A 13,990-nucleotide genomic window follows, 5' to 3' on the forward strand; every position below is an offset into this window, starting at 1 on the left:
CTCTCCTCGCTCGCTTCCTTGGTTGGTTCTGTCCTCACGACAAAAGCGGCCGTGGCCGTATTTAGCATGAACGCCATGAATCGCTACCTGTTGCAGTCCTGGAACGGCTTTGTCGCGGCTACTTCTCGCAGCAGCAAGATATAATCCGCCTCTCGGAACCGCGACTGTAGCGAAGCAGACAGAGCGGGCGCGGCATGCTGGCCATCTTGAATTGCATCACTTCCTGGCTCTCCCTAATCTTGCCAAGACAAGTTCTCGCCAGACCCACGCTAGGGCCTCCCGCTACGCGCTCTTTGTTTCTCGCAACTTTCGTAAAATAACACGCCTCCACTAGCTTCGGCAGCCCCGCTAATGCTTCGTTAGCATCGCACATGCGCAGTAGTGTCGTCACTCTAGCGTATAAAGTAGCGGGGGCGCAAAAACAATCAATTAAAACTTTCTACTGGCAGCTGGCGTCTGAGGTGAAGTCTGACGAGCACCGACAGCAAAGAAAAGAAGAGGAGGAGAGGAGGAAAGCCGTGATGTTTGCCTGGTGAATGCCCAGACAGAAGACGGAGTGACGGACTTAAAATTTCACTTCATACGGCCGAGAAGGGTCGCTTCAAGCGTTCTAAGTATCCTGTTTGGGCACCTATTTAGACCGCGAATCGCCGGCGTCCGGTGTTTCGCTCTAGCATTCGAACGTGTTCGACGAGAGCAGTAGAAAGAAAGACAGCTCAAGCTTGTTTCAGCTAATGTCCAGATGCAGCCGATGCTATAGAAGCGCGAGCTCCAACCTTTCAGCGTCCTTGCCAAGCACGCGCGCTCGTGCAGTGCAAGCACTGTTCAATGCCTTATGCTCGTGCTTGTAACATCGGCTGCGTCTGGACGTAAGCTGAAACTAAATATAGCTCTAGGTCTACCTAGTGCCAGTAGATAAGCTACGCTTCAGAGTAACGATACTTGGCCATATTGTGTCTTAAAATCATGGTTGCCAGCTATCTGAAGCTTTGTCCGAAATCACAGGAAACGCTTTTCCGCCTTCCACACACGTTTAAACAGTTCGCGACTGAGGAAAGCAATATTACACTAGCTTCCTAACACCGAATATAATGCTAAGGAAGTCGCACTTTTGAATCATGATGATCGGCAGTTGCGTCTTCATTGCATACGAACCAAAATGGTGGCGCCCACAACAATGTCGGGGAACGGAGTGCCGATACTCTAAGCGCAGCTTATGTAGTGGCTCTAGGTCTACCAAAATTCACTGGGTCCTTGGAAAGTAGCAGCATTGTCTTTCCTGCCTGCTAGCCGAACACGAACAAACACTAACATACAGAGGACCAAAACCTCGCAAGGCGATTGGCTAATCGGTCTGCGTTGCAAACTCCTCCCCCCCTCCCCCCAATCACTATTTAGGTCCATTCAAATCTTCGAACCTTTGAGAGGTTCGTTAAAAACAAGTAGCACCAAGATCACCACGGAGCATCATCGTGCTGAAGGCGTTTTACACCAACATAAGTCTCTTTGTACATAAGTGTCTTTGCCACTGTGTATGATATCAACTTATCAATCATGCCAATCTCCATGGATCTCTTGCAATGATAGTGTTCTTGCTGTGCATTTGAAGACAAGAGGCAGGGCACTTTAGCACTTAGCGCGTGCTAAAGGCGGCCTTTGATGGCTGGTGAAGCAAGAATTTGAGGACGGGTGCCTGAGCCTTCCAGACGTTAGTTCGCAGTATTCTTTCTCGATGTCACCATGAAGAACCTTATAAGCTTCTAGCGCTACCCTTCTGAGGTTGTCATGAAATTCCTTGGAATGCTCAGCTCCGGTAGGACCTAGACTGCTCATGATAATCAAATGAAAAGAATTCTATTTAGAGTTTTACTCAACAAGCGTCTTGAAGAGAGCGGTAGTTTCTTGACACCATCGAAATTGAACCGAATAGAGAACTAACTGCAAAGCGAAGAATACCACTCCTTGTGTACCTTAAATGTACCTGTGCTGTTGACAAATTGTTGCAAGATTTTGATCGCCATTAGCGTACACAAATTTAGTGTGATATTTAGGCTACTAGATGATTCAGAATTTGCGTAAATGTCTATTGTGTACATATCACAAAAATGTTGGACATAGATATTCGCGACTCCAGCGACCTATAGGGGGCGCCACCACCAAACAAACATGGCGGCTGAGTCCAGGTCGCGGCGGCTGGGCCGGGCCGCCTGAACAGGTGGCGCGTTCAATTTAACAGATTTTCTTTTGTTTAATGCCCAATTTTATAGGTATTTGAACTTAGACGGTTTAGTGTAGCCGGTGCAGATAAACTTGCAAAGCATGGTTTTGTTTTGCCGGTGTTTTTTTGTTATTTTCGTGTCAAACTTTCGTTTCGGAGATTTCGTTCAAAACCGAAACTATGGCTCCGGAGAGATGCTTATATACTAATCAGTTTTGATCATCTAAGGAAAGCGGCGATGACTATAGAATTGTTCCACAGAGAGTAACTTTTCAGCTAACTCGCATGCCTCGACCATGCGACTTATCTGTCCGCGAAATCGAGCTTTTGTGCGTATCCGCGTTTACGAAACAGCTCCAGTCGTCTGCTCGGCCAACAACACAGGCTGCAGGAAAATTACGAAAATTAAGCAACCGCTTCTTGAGCCAAGGACCATGTTAACCCGCCGGCGCCCCACTAAGCAGCTGATACTCGTATTTCAATTCAGGTTTTAGTAGCAATCGAGAAGTCATTTTGACGAGCGGGTTATGTATTATATTACGTACTATGGGGGTCCCACTAAAGCGATATTAGTATATCCTTCGGGTTGAAATATGAGCTTAGTTGACTAGCTATTAGGTGAGCTGCTGAATAAAAGTATATTTGACAGACGGAGATATACTGCTTAAACTTAGCCAAATGGTTCTATAGCCGGCAGCACGGAGACAAACTGAAGAGAGTCTTCATTGAAGATCCACGCAGAACCTCTCTGAATTGAACTTTGCTTCGAATCCTGAACGGAGAAAATTAGTATTTTTTTGTGGCCGGTCAACCTGACCAATGTAGACGTATATTGCTGCTGGCTTCGACGTCCTCGTAATATAAATATTGGAGGCGCGATAGGTCAAAATGCCGTGACAGCATCTAACGTTGCAAGACTTGTCTCCCACCTTTTGAAAACAGATAATTTCCCTCATTCATCATTTGCAGCGAGCAAGTTTTCCTGAATCAAGTAATTGCGAAATCAGCCCAACTCCTTCAGTGTGGTCCAGAGGCTTTTTCGGCGAAAAGCAGCCAAGATGAATACCCAACGCACCGACCGGCGTGGGTGGCTCAAACTTGAAGCTAACCGAACAGAACCAAACTCAAGAAAAGCAGCTATCGAACCTTCCTATTCACTTGACTGCAACATTGATGTTCCCTCCAGTATCAGTTACCAAGCAGTCGTCACTTTGAATGTGATTCGAGACAGACAAGAAATCAAAAAGTTTTTCAGTGATTCCTCTCCATCCAAGAAATCGAAAGCACGCGACCGTGTGCTGTGGAGTAAACGGGCTTTCAAACACGTAATAGAAGAAAACAATCTACTGAGGCTTCACCACACTAATGATCACTCAGGCAAACTTAAGAAATATTCGGACCTTCGTCAAATTACATTGTTCGCCACCGCGCCGACAACAGGTCTCTGCGAAAGCCACCAGAGACGCGGAGGGGCGCGGAGCGACCTGGACCGGCTGGTTCCCGGTTTTCCCGCTTGGCGGCGTCCGTTTTGCTGGAGTCGCGAATACCCCATAAAGTCCAATTCGACGGTGAAAGCATCAAAGAGGTATCTATATTGTTTCAAAATATATGCAACCGACAAGATGGTAATAGTACGTCCTAGGCTGGCTGACATCACCCGCGCCACCACCTTGTGGTACGCCTCGCATGTCCAGTGCGGCCGCGGCGATGAGGTCACTTGTGTATCGTTTCATGAATTACAAATTGCAAATTAGAAATACCGAATTTACAAGTAAATTCGTTACATTCGAAACATGCGTTTTGCTTCAAGAGACTCGGCAAGTAGACGTTATGACGCCCTAAACTTGATGCCTTCTTTGGCGGCAGCCAGCCCTTCTCGTTTGTACAAGGATCACGTAACGGGCTAGTTGGTTATACATTACGAATTTAAAAGTAGCGCTAAAGACGAGGACAAGTAGAAGACACAGACACGGACAGGCGCTGACTCGCAACTGATATTTAGTGAAGAATAAAAGAAAGATAAAGCAGAAGTGCAAGGACATATACGAAATGAAAAAGAAGACTAACCAAAACGAAAGAAAGCAACAATTATTTTTGACTTCAAAATTAAGAAATAAGAAAAAAATACGGTAAAAATTAAAAAAAAAAATACACAAAAAGCCCGATTCACATGATGGGATTTCGCTCGCAATTTTCAGTAGTGGCGTCGCTCGGACTGCAAAAGCGTGAATCTTAGCTGAGATGTCGACGTCGATACTGAAAATCGCAAGCAGAATCTGACCAAGCGAATCAGGCATAACAAGTCGGTGATGGCCACTGGTAACAATGATCAACATCTCCTTGTATCTACTGTTTACTTCCATGCTACTTACCAACCTACAAACTTGTCTTTTGAGGCCTGCACTTACTTCTTATCGCAAGTACCGGGCCCATGTTTGGTCTACGGGCCGTGTCCTCTAAAAGAGCAGACGACAAGCAGAAACGTTTGAAAGAGCCGACGACAGTTCGAACGATCAGGCGGCCGTTTGAACTTGAAGACGCACTGAACGTAGTCCGCAGGTGGTCCGTACAACTTGACGGCTTTCCGGCGTTCATTTTGGAACAAAAATAAATTTGATGACCAGAAGTATCCGTGAAGTCAACCCAAAATGCTTCCCGCCCAAGCAATCGCGGTCCGACAGCGTCTGGTTTTCCCTTTTCACGGCACATATCCACGTTCTTGGACGAACTGAGCGCATGAAAACTGACCTTCGAATCTTTCTCGACACTTTTGGTACAGTCCCAGTCGCAGCATTTTGACGAGAAGGCAGGTTTTTGCCTGGTTCCTTTACAAACAACGCAGGAATACACGTCTCACATGGGCACTTCCGCCCACAGCCCCAGACCAAAAGTGCGTCCGACGCGCCACCACCAAGGCCTGACGTAGCAGAGAGGAGTCCGTGTATTGCCTAGTGTCAAGCAATGGCCGCCGGTGGCGACACCGACGAGCTCCCGATCCGCGATCCAGCCCACTACAATAGAGATCAGTGGTCTAGCACTATCTACAACTTCCAAGCGTTACATTAGAATATACTTTGATAAAATGTTTCAAGATAAACATACATATCCAGAATTGTCAAAAAAGATGCTTTAACTTTTCTTCATTTATTTTGTTTTGTACAAAACAAAACTGTGTTCTTTATTTTTATATTTATTTTTATTGGCATTTTCTTTTGTCATTCTGAGGAAATGTTTTTCTTCTGTGTCTGTATTATCAGAGCGGCTGCCAATATAAAGGGGAACTCAAACCCAGCAATCTGTTTCAAGCAGCCTTTTATCTAAAAACTCCTACAGCGTTCCAAAAACAATAAATAAATAAAGCTTTTTATTTTATATTATTTTATTTTATTCTATTTCATTTGATAGTCAGATGAGCCCTATGGGATCCAAATCCTCGACTGTCTTTTTTAATTTTTTTTTATTACACTTTCAGCTAAAGGTACATCGCAACCACCTGCCTGATAATGAGCACGTCCAGAATGGTTCCAGACATCCAACATGTCAACGGTGACAAGATCTGTGTCTACTTCAAGCCATCACTCTACCGCGCGGTGGACGACCTCGAATCGCAAGAGGACGACGTGATTCAGGTGATTCATTTCCAAACCAAAGATTTTTATTTGCACCTGCTTCTACAACCAACTCGATGTTGACAAACGCTCTCGCGTTTGACCTACACCAGATGTGGGCACTGCGAAAGCGCAGGAACCAGACGCGTGTGAGGAGATGCATCTGCGCATGCGCGATGCCGGCAGCAGCGCCACCTCAATGGCGTGGCGTCGGGGAGTTTAGTAGATTTGTAAACATGCCAGAGAAACGGACAAAAAAAGCCCATTCTTGTTGGCTTAACGAGGTCCGGGCCCCGAGTGCTCTGCAGGTGACGACGGAGATGCGGAAAACCATCCGATCATCACGTGTTCAGAAGAAAACATTAGCTAGACGGTTTATATAAAGTAGTGCATATTAAATAGTAGGTGCAGTAATTTACAGCCAAAACTATAAATTTCAACTCGACATTTATGGTAAATATTGAGATATGTAGGTAGGTACGAATATAATCGAGGAGTGCAAACTAATTTGTACAAGTTGGAGACACTTAGCTTCCATTCTTCTCAGCAGCGTGCGCGGATAGTGTTTACCGTGCAGCCTAAATTTGACGTATGCTTCGGAAATCTAATCACTTAAGGGGAGGAAAACAAAACGACTCAGTCGGGGGATATTTCCAATCGATATAGGATCTTTAAACTTCGTATTTTGAAAATAATGATTCTTTGGGGCATAAGTAATGAACATTTCCAATAAAGTGCATCACTTTCTTTTTAACTAATTTGTTTATATTTATTTATTCATTTATTCATAATACCTTACAGGTTCTTTTGCAGAGCATTGAGTAAGGGGGGTATTATACACATAAATTCACCAAAGGAAATAGAACAAACGCACATACAGTCTCACACAAAGTTGTCATGTAGCACAGCATACAATGAAAACCCAGCTAAGTACAAATTTAGAAAAAAAAAAAGTTTTTATTGGGATTTTATTTCGCCGCTGCAGTCCAGACAAGATGAAAACTAATATATATAACAATGAGATATTGCTTGGTATATTTCGAATTTAATATTTTCTGGGAGAATGTCATTTTAATAGTAAGTAGTGCATTCAAATACTAATGTCGTAAGCGTTTTTTTACGATATTATATGCAACAAGGTGGAGGACTTTTGTTGTTTTTTGGCCTCCGAATTCCGCAAATTACTAGAGAAATATCCTTTCCGCTGCTCACGATTTTAAGGTAAGCTTGGGTACTAAAATCAAAACACACCGGCCATCTAAAGGCAACAGAGACGTTCGCAAGGAATCGGTTATTTCAATGCATTATAAAACGTTCCCATGTATTGCAGTGCATTATAAATTTGGATTTAAATGACCCTTTTGCTCGTTGAATGGTGACGTAAGTGATGGTTCCGAAATTAGTTTCGTCAACTAGCGCGGGAGCAGCGCCGCTCTGTGGGGTGGCGTTCCTTACAACTATCCGGCGCGCCGCCCGCGTCGCAGCCATTTTAAGAGCCGTTCCGCGGAGGAAATTTCCCTGCCGTTATGCTGTCGGATTAAAACTACATCCGCTGCTAAATTACAGTCAGTGCGCAGGCAAGCTGGTGGACGTTTCTCATGATGACTTAAACCTAGACTGGTGCAGGAGGAAAAATGTTTTACAATGGATATCGTTTACGCTTAAGATATGATTGGATGAAGAAATCCGAACACATCGGTCATTTTCCTTACCCCAGCTCGCGTACGTGGGCATACTCTTTACTATGCATGCACAGTCACGGGCGATATGGAAGATCGAGCCTTGGTGAGCGCCTGACTCCGCAGACCTGTGGTGTTACCTAACCGAAAACAGCTGAGGCTACTGTGGGAGCGAGCGACATTTGCTTGGCTCTTCAATTCTTGAGGTTACTGCCCACTTGCTTGGAAAACGTGTGCCGAGTCAACTCCAATAGTTCTATACTTCGTCTTATCCTACGATGGACTAAAGGCCAAAGCCACGGGCCGTCCAGGTCGAATCACGTTCCACGCTAACCTATGACAGGCTTAGCATTGATTAGATTTGGACAAATAATGCCCGGAATCCAAAAACGTCGCGTCATTTTTATACCTTCGACACTGCAAAGAGCCAGCACGTCGTGGTTTTCTTTGCAATGTAAAATTGTGGAGTCACTCATTGCTCGATCCGAACCACTGTCCGCCGAATTCCATCAGTGATCCAAGACCCGGCACCGATACGCGCATCAAAGCGAAATACCACGCAATGTCTAAGCTGCTCGTGATTGGATCTGGCGGTTCGTAGCTTCTGCCTTTAGTCCATCGTAGGGTGAGACGAAGTGTAGTGCTCGGGAAGCAAAGAAAAGAAAAAAAAAATCTTATCGGGATTTGTTTTTTGAACTTATCACGCGCCCAAGACTGATCGCTCAACCTGCCGACCCGGTAGTATAAGCCTCGCTTAATTTTGCCCTTTGTCGTGGAATGTCTCTCCATTCGGTGCTAAGATCAACATCAACCCAGCGACAGCTATCTAAGGGGGGGGATAGCGGTTATAATTGAACAGCCCTTGAAGCCTCGATAATAGCGGAGTTTCCGTCTGGTAGATAACTCTTCAGGCCTTCTAAGCCACACACCCGCCTGGAATTTTTCAAACTGTCCGCAGCTTACCGTTCTTTAATTTTTCTTTAAAAAAACAAAAAAAAAAAAAAAAAACTTGGAATGCATTTTGCAGGTGACCTTTCCCCGATCAGGCACTCACTTGGCACAGCAAATCATCCAGCTCATTGTTCACAGCGGAAAATCAGCGAGTTTGTTCACCGAGTTCAGCGAGAGAGCCCCATTCCTGGAGATGCAGGAGCTCAAGACGACAAGCAAGCCTAGACTACTACAGTCACATCTTCCAATCGGCGAAGTTCCATTCAGTCCGAGAGAAAAATACGTCTATGTCACCAGAAATCCGTAGGATTGCTGCATGTCCTGTTACCACCTGGTCCACGAAGCACCAGCGTTCAACGTCTCAGCCGGAAGTTTCGAAGAGTTTGTGGACGTGTTTCTCGGGGGAGAGCTCGGTTTTGGCAACTACTTTGATCACGTGCTCTCGGGTGACAAGCACAAAGACAAGCGGAACGTGTTCTTCCTGACGTACGAGGAACCCCAGAGCAACAGAGCTGATGCTGTTCTGAGATTAGCTTACTTCCTAGGAAAAGACTATGAAAAAATCCTGGAAGAAAACCAAAATATATTCAAGGAGGGTTTCGACAAGAGCACTGTCAGCTTTATGAAAGGTTTTATGAGGCCCTCACCCGAAGAGCTCAACCTGGCTCTTGGTAAGACTCCCGCATAATTTGAGCGACTGAAAGAGTTTGTCACAATTAAGACATCTGAAGCCAAAGTGAACATTCTTCGCAAAGGTGAGATGGGTCAGTGGAAAAATTATTTTAAGCCAGAAACCACACGAAAAATGCAAGCTGCCATTCATGAGAAGAGCAAGGAATACAGTATAATTGACCTATCGAAAGAAAGACTGTAATCAGGATTTCTGTTTTATAACTGGTTGGTACGTTAAAGGGTAACTGCAAAGAAAAAAAAGTTTTTTTTTTTAAACAGCCTAATTGGGACAAGCATGTCATAAAACAAATGTTCCGCGAAAAAAATGATTTTTTTCATCAATATTTACGCCACAGGACGTAATCTAGTAGAGTCAGAACCTCTCCACATTTGAAACTCCCGCTCTTTCGACCCCCGCGGAAGAGGAGTACGCCCCGCCCCTCACTCTCCTTGCGTTGCGGAGTTGAACTAGAGCACTATATAGCTCCTACGGAGCAGAGTAGCGCAATCCTTTGAACCCCGTGTTTTGCCGACAACATGGCCGACAGAGCGGCTCGGCGCGAGTCACGTGGTACTCAGGGTTCCAGGAGGCGGCCCGCCCTATGGGAGGATACATGGAGATCGACATAACACGGCTGATTAAAAAACTTACGGCGAGTTCACATTTTTCAAAACTAGCCTGTCGTGAAGTTAGTAAAGCGCTAAACACTTTATCAAAGTTTTAATAATATCGGATGCGTGTGCAAATTTTGAGATGGCAATTTCCAAGGCAATGGCGTTTGAAGCAGACGATTTTTGCTCGCAGCGGAGATGGGCTTTTCGGGTTGGCCGGAGCGGGTCACGTGAATGGTGTGACGTCGCCGTGTCGTCTGCTGCATGATGCCGCTCAGGCAATTTTTAAAAAAAGTTACCTCCTTGTATGGCACAAAACTTATCGCATATTATTCTAAAATGTTTCATTATTATGTCAAAAATGATTTCCATTCCGCACATCCCCACAAAACTGAAGAAACAACGATTTTCTCACGTTCTCCATGCATTTCTGGCCGCAGTTGGAACCTCCGGGCGTTCGCCGCTAGTCGCCGAGAGACGGCGTTCTAGATTGCGCTACTTTGCTCCGAAGGAGCTATATAGTAGGGGTGTCGCGAACTTTTGTCGAACCAGATTTTTTGGTCGAACTTCCGGGGTTCGACTGAGTCGAACCGGTTCGACGAACCTTCGAACTTTTCACCAGATTCGACCGGTTCGACTTTATGGACAGTGTGGCCAGACCTTAATACAAGCATGTCTAAGTTTGGAGAATTTTTTTTTATGCAAGGGGTTATTTTATTTTTTGAACAGCTGCAATTAAAAGAAACTAATTCTAATCACCGAATAAGTTAATAACTTAATGTTTAGTACTGTATTGACTGAAATAGACAATCAGCGCTGCACTTAATTCATCTTTTAGCCATTACCATCCAATCCGAAGCCAACTGGCCAGCCTGTCGCGCATGCGCACACGAGTCGAACCTCAATACAAGGTTCGTCGAACTTTCCACTAAAAGTTCGAAAAAGTCGAACCTGGTCGAACTCGAACCGCGGCCGGTTCGCGACACCCCTACTATATAGTGCTCTAAGTTGAACGACGCAGCGTCTCGACCACAGTGGTCTCGACTTCCGGCAAGATCTGGCAACTACGCCAACTACGCCAGGCCGGCCAGACCGCGGTATTGTTTTGGATGACGCGGTTTGCGAGCACATGCAGCGAAGACGTGACCGGAGAAGTGCCCCTGTGATGTTCCCGGAAGACGAAAAGTATCATTCGTAATCGTCGTGCGTGTTTTGAAAGCGAAGGGAGTCACAGAATCCACGAGTGCGCAACCACAAGCCAAGGCTCACGACAGCGCTGCGTTGGTTTCGGCGATCTCGTTCTGTTTGGTGCAACACGGCGATACGACAGAGCTGAAACGTTCGTGGTGTGTGTAATGCGGTGCTATGTGTGTTATGCGGGGTTGACGTACAAGGGTCCAGTCCCGTCGTCGTCAGCTGATCCAGTAAAACTGGTCCGGGAGGACGCAGCGATCGTTTTTCAAAGTAAATCTTCCTTCGTTCTGTTTCAAATGTGGAAGATTCCGGACGCATACCTTGAGTAAAAAGCTACGGGCGTTTTCAAATAAATTGCGTCGTTTTAATCGAACAATGAACGAAGAATTCTTCTCCTAAATCTGCCGTTTTTATGCTTCGTGTTGTTGGACTGCGTTTGCACAGCGACGTGTTGCGCTCGTCGTGCGCTGTGAATAAATTTGGGCAAGATTTCGTACCTGTCTACAGATGCATGAACTGAGACCACTTTTTACGTAGTGAACATGGTGCTTTTTTTATGTGTGTGTGTGTGTGTGTGTGTGTGTGTGTGTGTGTCTAGTTGTGGACGTTAGGTGCGCCCGGTGCGAATCTCGATGGCCTCCGGAGCGATATGACGAGAACGTAACTGGACACATTTGTCGCTACGCGAACGCCCGATTGCCTCCAGCCAAATAGCATTCCTTTCGGGGCGACATGGAGGCTCACTGTCGGGATCACGCATCTGACATCTCCGAAAAGTCAGCATTTGCATGCGCAAACAAGCAAAACAAACACACAAAAAAAGCACGCTAAGCAAGCAAAGAGGAAAACGAAAGAACCGCGCTATGAAAGCCAAACCCCCGCGTCGCTTCCTATCACTAACACCGGCGACAGCTGCTAAACACATATTACTTCACTTCAAGAAGTCTCACTCAAGCACCTGGGTCAGCACGAAACACTGATCACTTCGCTGAAACCGCCGAAACGATTAGTCGAGGTAGGCGAGACAGGCGGGAGCAGAGACTTCGGCGGCCATGAAAGAATGGCGAAGCTTTTGTTTGTTATGGTATGAATGCGAACGGAAGTGCCCGTCTTGTAAACCTTTTGTAAAGAATAATAACTCTCATCACATGGGTTATTCTTTAAACGTAAAAATATGCCACTCAAAAGAAAATTGCAACAAATAACAAAGGTTTAACAACCAAGATCTAAGCTGTCAATCAAACTCTTAGCCAATGAGAGCCGATTGGGATTAACGTCACGGAATCCCAACTTCGTGGCGCGCGATTTAAAACGGGCGAAATGGCCGCAAACTAAAATCAGTCTCACGCAATAAATATTGCTGTAAAAATTTTTTTTTCTCGCGGAAAAATTGTTTTTTGACATGCTTGTCCCAATGAGGCTGTTTAAAAAAAATCTTTTCTTTCTTTGCAGTTACCCTTTAAGCAACCCCCCCCCCCCCCCCCGAAAAAAAAATAAAAATTTTTTGTTGAGGGACACGCTTATATTATTTCCACTTGACTCCGTTATTCTTATAATTACGTCATTGCATATGCCTGCATTTAGGTTGCTTTAGACTTCTGTTTGTTACTTTGCTACATGGGAAAATAAAAGTGTGCAACCGTACGCAGGAGTAGTAGAGGAAATACACTGACACACCCCTTTCTCTTGACTTTCATTGTCTTCCTTTTTTTCTTCTGTTTATTTCCTTTTCGATTCCTGGAAACGACAGTTGACAGACAGCGCTCTGGCTGTGTATTCCTTCTATGTTTCTCGACGTCGTTTTCCGCTTCTTTTTTTTTTCTTCTTTCTTGTAACATATACCTACTCACTCAACAAGAAAGATGCCGGCAGGTTTGAGGCTAAACAGCGTACCATGCAAAGTACTGTGCCTTTGGTAATTGCCACCACCATGAAGTTCACAACACCAATGAAGAAACTCTGGATACAGTAAACTAAAATAATGCATTCATGAACTTCGGAATCCTGCAACAAATCGAACACGCACGTGTTGTCAATTTGCTTTTATCTGTATGGGTTCGCTGCAGTGTTGACCTGCAAAGTTCCGGACATCCGTTGCCTTGCAGAGTTACACGGGACACATACAGATCTCTGGCATTGGTGCAGTTGCCGCAACAGCACACACATGCGCTTGCTTATGACAGAGCTCTTGCGATCGCTTACGGCGAGTATAAGTGAATACGTTTGCTAAAAGCAAATAAAAACCAAGATACCTTGACGAGAGTCATCTTGCCTTACGACGAGAGAATACACAGGCTCACTGGAACCGTCTATACCGAAATTCTGGAACTGCATTTGACTAGGCGAAGGTTCTGCGGTATTTGAGAGATCAGATGCATACCTACTATCCAACAGACATGGTCGTTTATAACATTGTCAACATTTTTTATAGCAAAGAAGAAATTGAGTCCAATGTAATTTGTACTGCGCTTGTTTTGTGTCTACTTCTCACTTCCACTTTCATCGTCACATCTTTGCCACATCTATAATTCTCGGCCACTAGATGCCACTTCGTCTTTCTCTCCTTCTCGAGCTTGGTTCTTGCGCCCTGAATAAACATCATTGGCCTGATGGCGGCTGTTCAGTCACGACGTCCCAGCGTTGTTCGCTGTGGGATACCACAGCGAACAATGTCAAAAGTAGAAGATGTCAATTTTTTTAACGTTAAAATCTTTGCACAGCACCTTTAACGCAGTCACCACACCTTATTTGATGGTTCTACAAACCTTCGGCGTGCTGTTGCGTGACTGGAAAGAGAAACCGCTGGTTAAGCTCTCAGCGCAAGGAACAATTGTCCTTTCAACAACTGAACTTCCACAATTCTGCTTGGAGTGCGAAGAAAGCTTGATATTTAAAGGCGACACTTCAGAGGATAACTAAATCGTAGAGTGGAGACTAGCACTCGGTGTTCGCAACTTTCAGCGATGGTGGTACCACGGCGTGAAAGTCGCGCTTTCAACCTCCCGGATAACTGACCTCATAATAAAAGGGGCTTGCCTACACCTTCCAGGCGTGAA

At 45.2% G+C, this 13,990-nt stretch overlaps 1 pseudogene; it reads left to right on the top strand.

The window, feature by feature from the left end:
- Window positions 1-5,721: 5,721 nt before the first annotated feature.
- LOC115308333 lies at window positions 5,722-9,330 on the top strand (annotated as a pseudogene).
- Window positions 9,331-13,990: the final 4,660 nt, after the last annotated feature.

Source organism: Ixodes scapularis, unplaced genomic scaffold (assembly GCF_016920785.2).
Source record: "Ixodes scapularis isolate PalLabHiFi unplaced genomic scaffold, ASM1692078v2 PGA_scaffold4__175_contigs__length_147842914, whole genome shotgun sequence".
NCBI classification, from domain to species: domain Eukaryota; kingdom Metazoa; phylum Arthropoda; class Arachnida; order Ixodida; family Ixodidae; genus Ixodes; species Ixodes scapularis.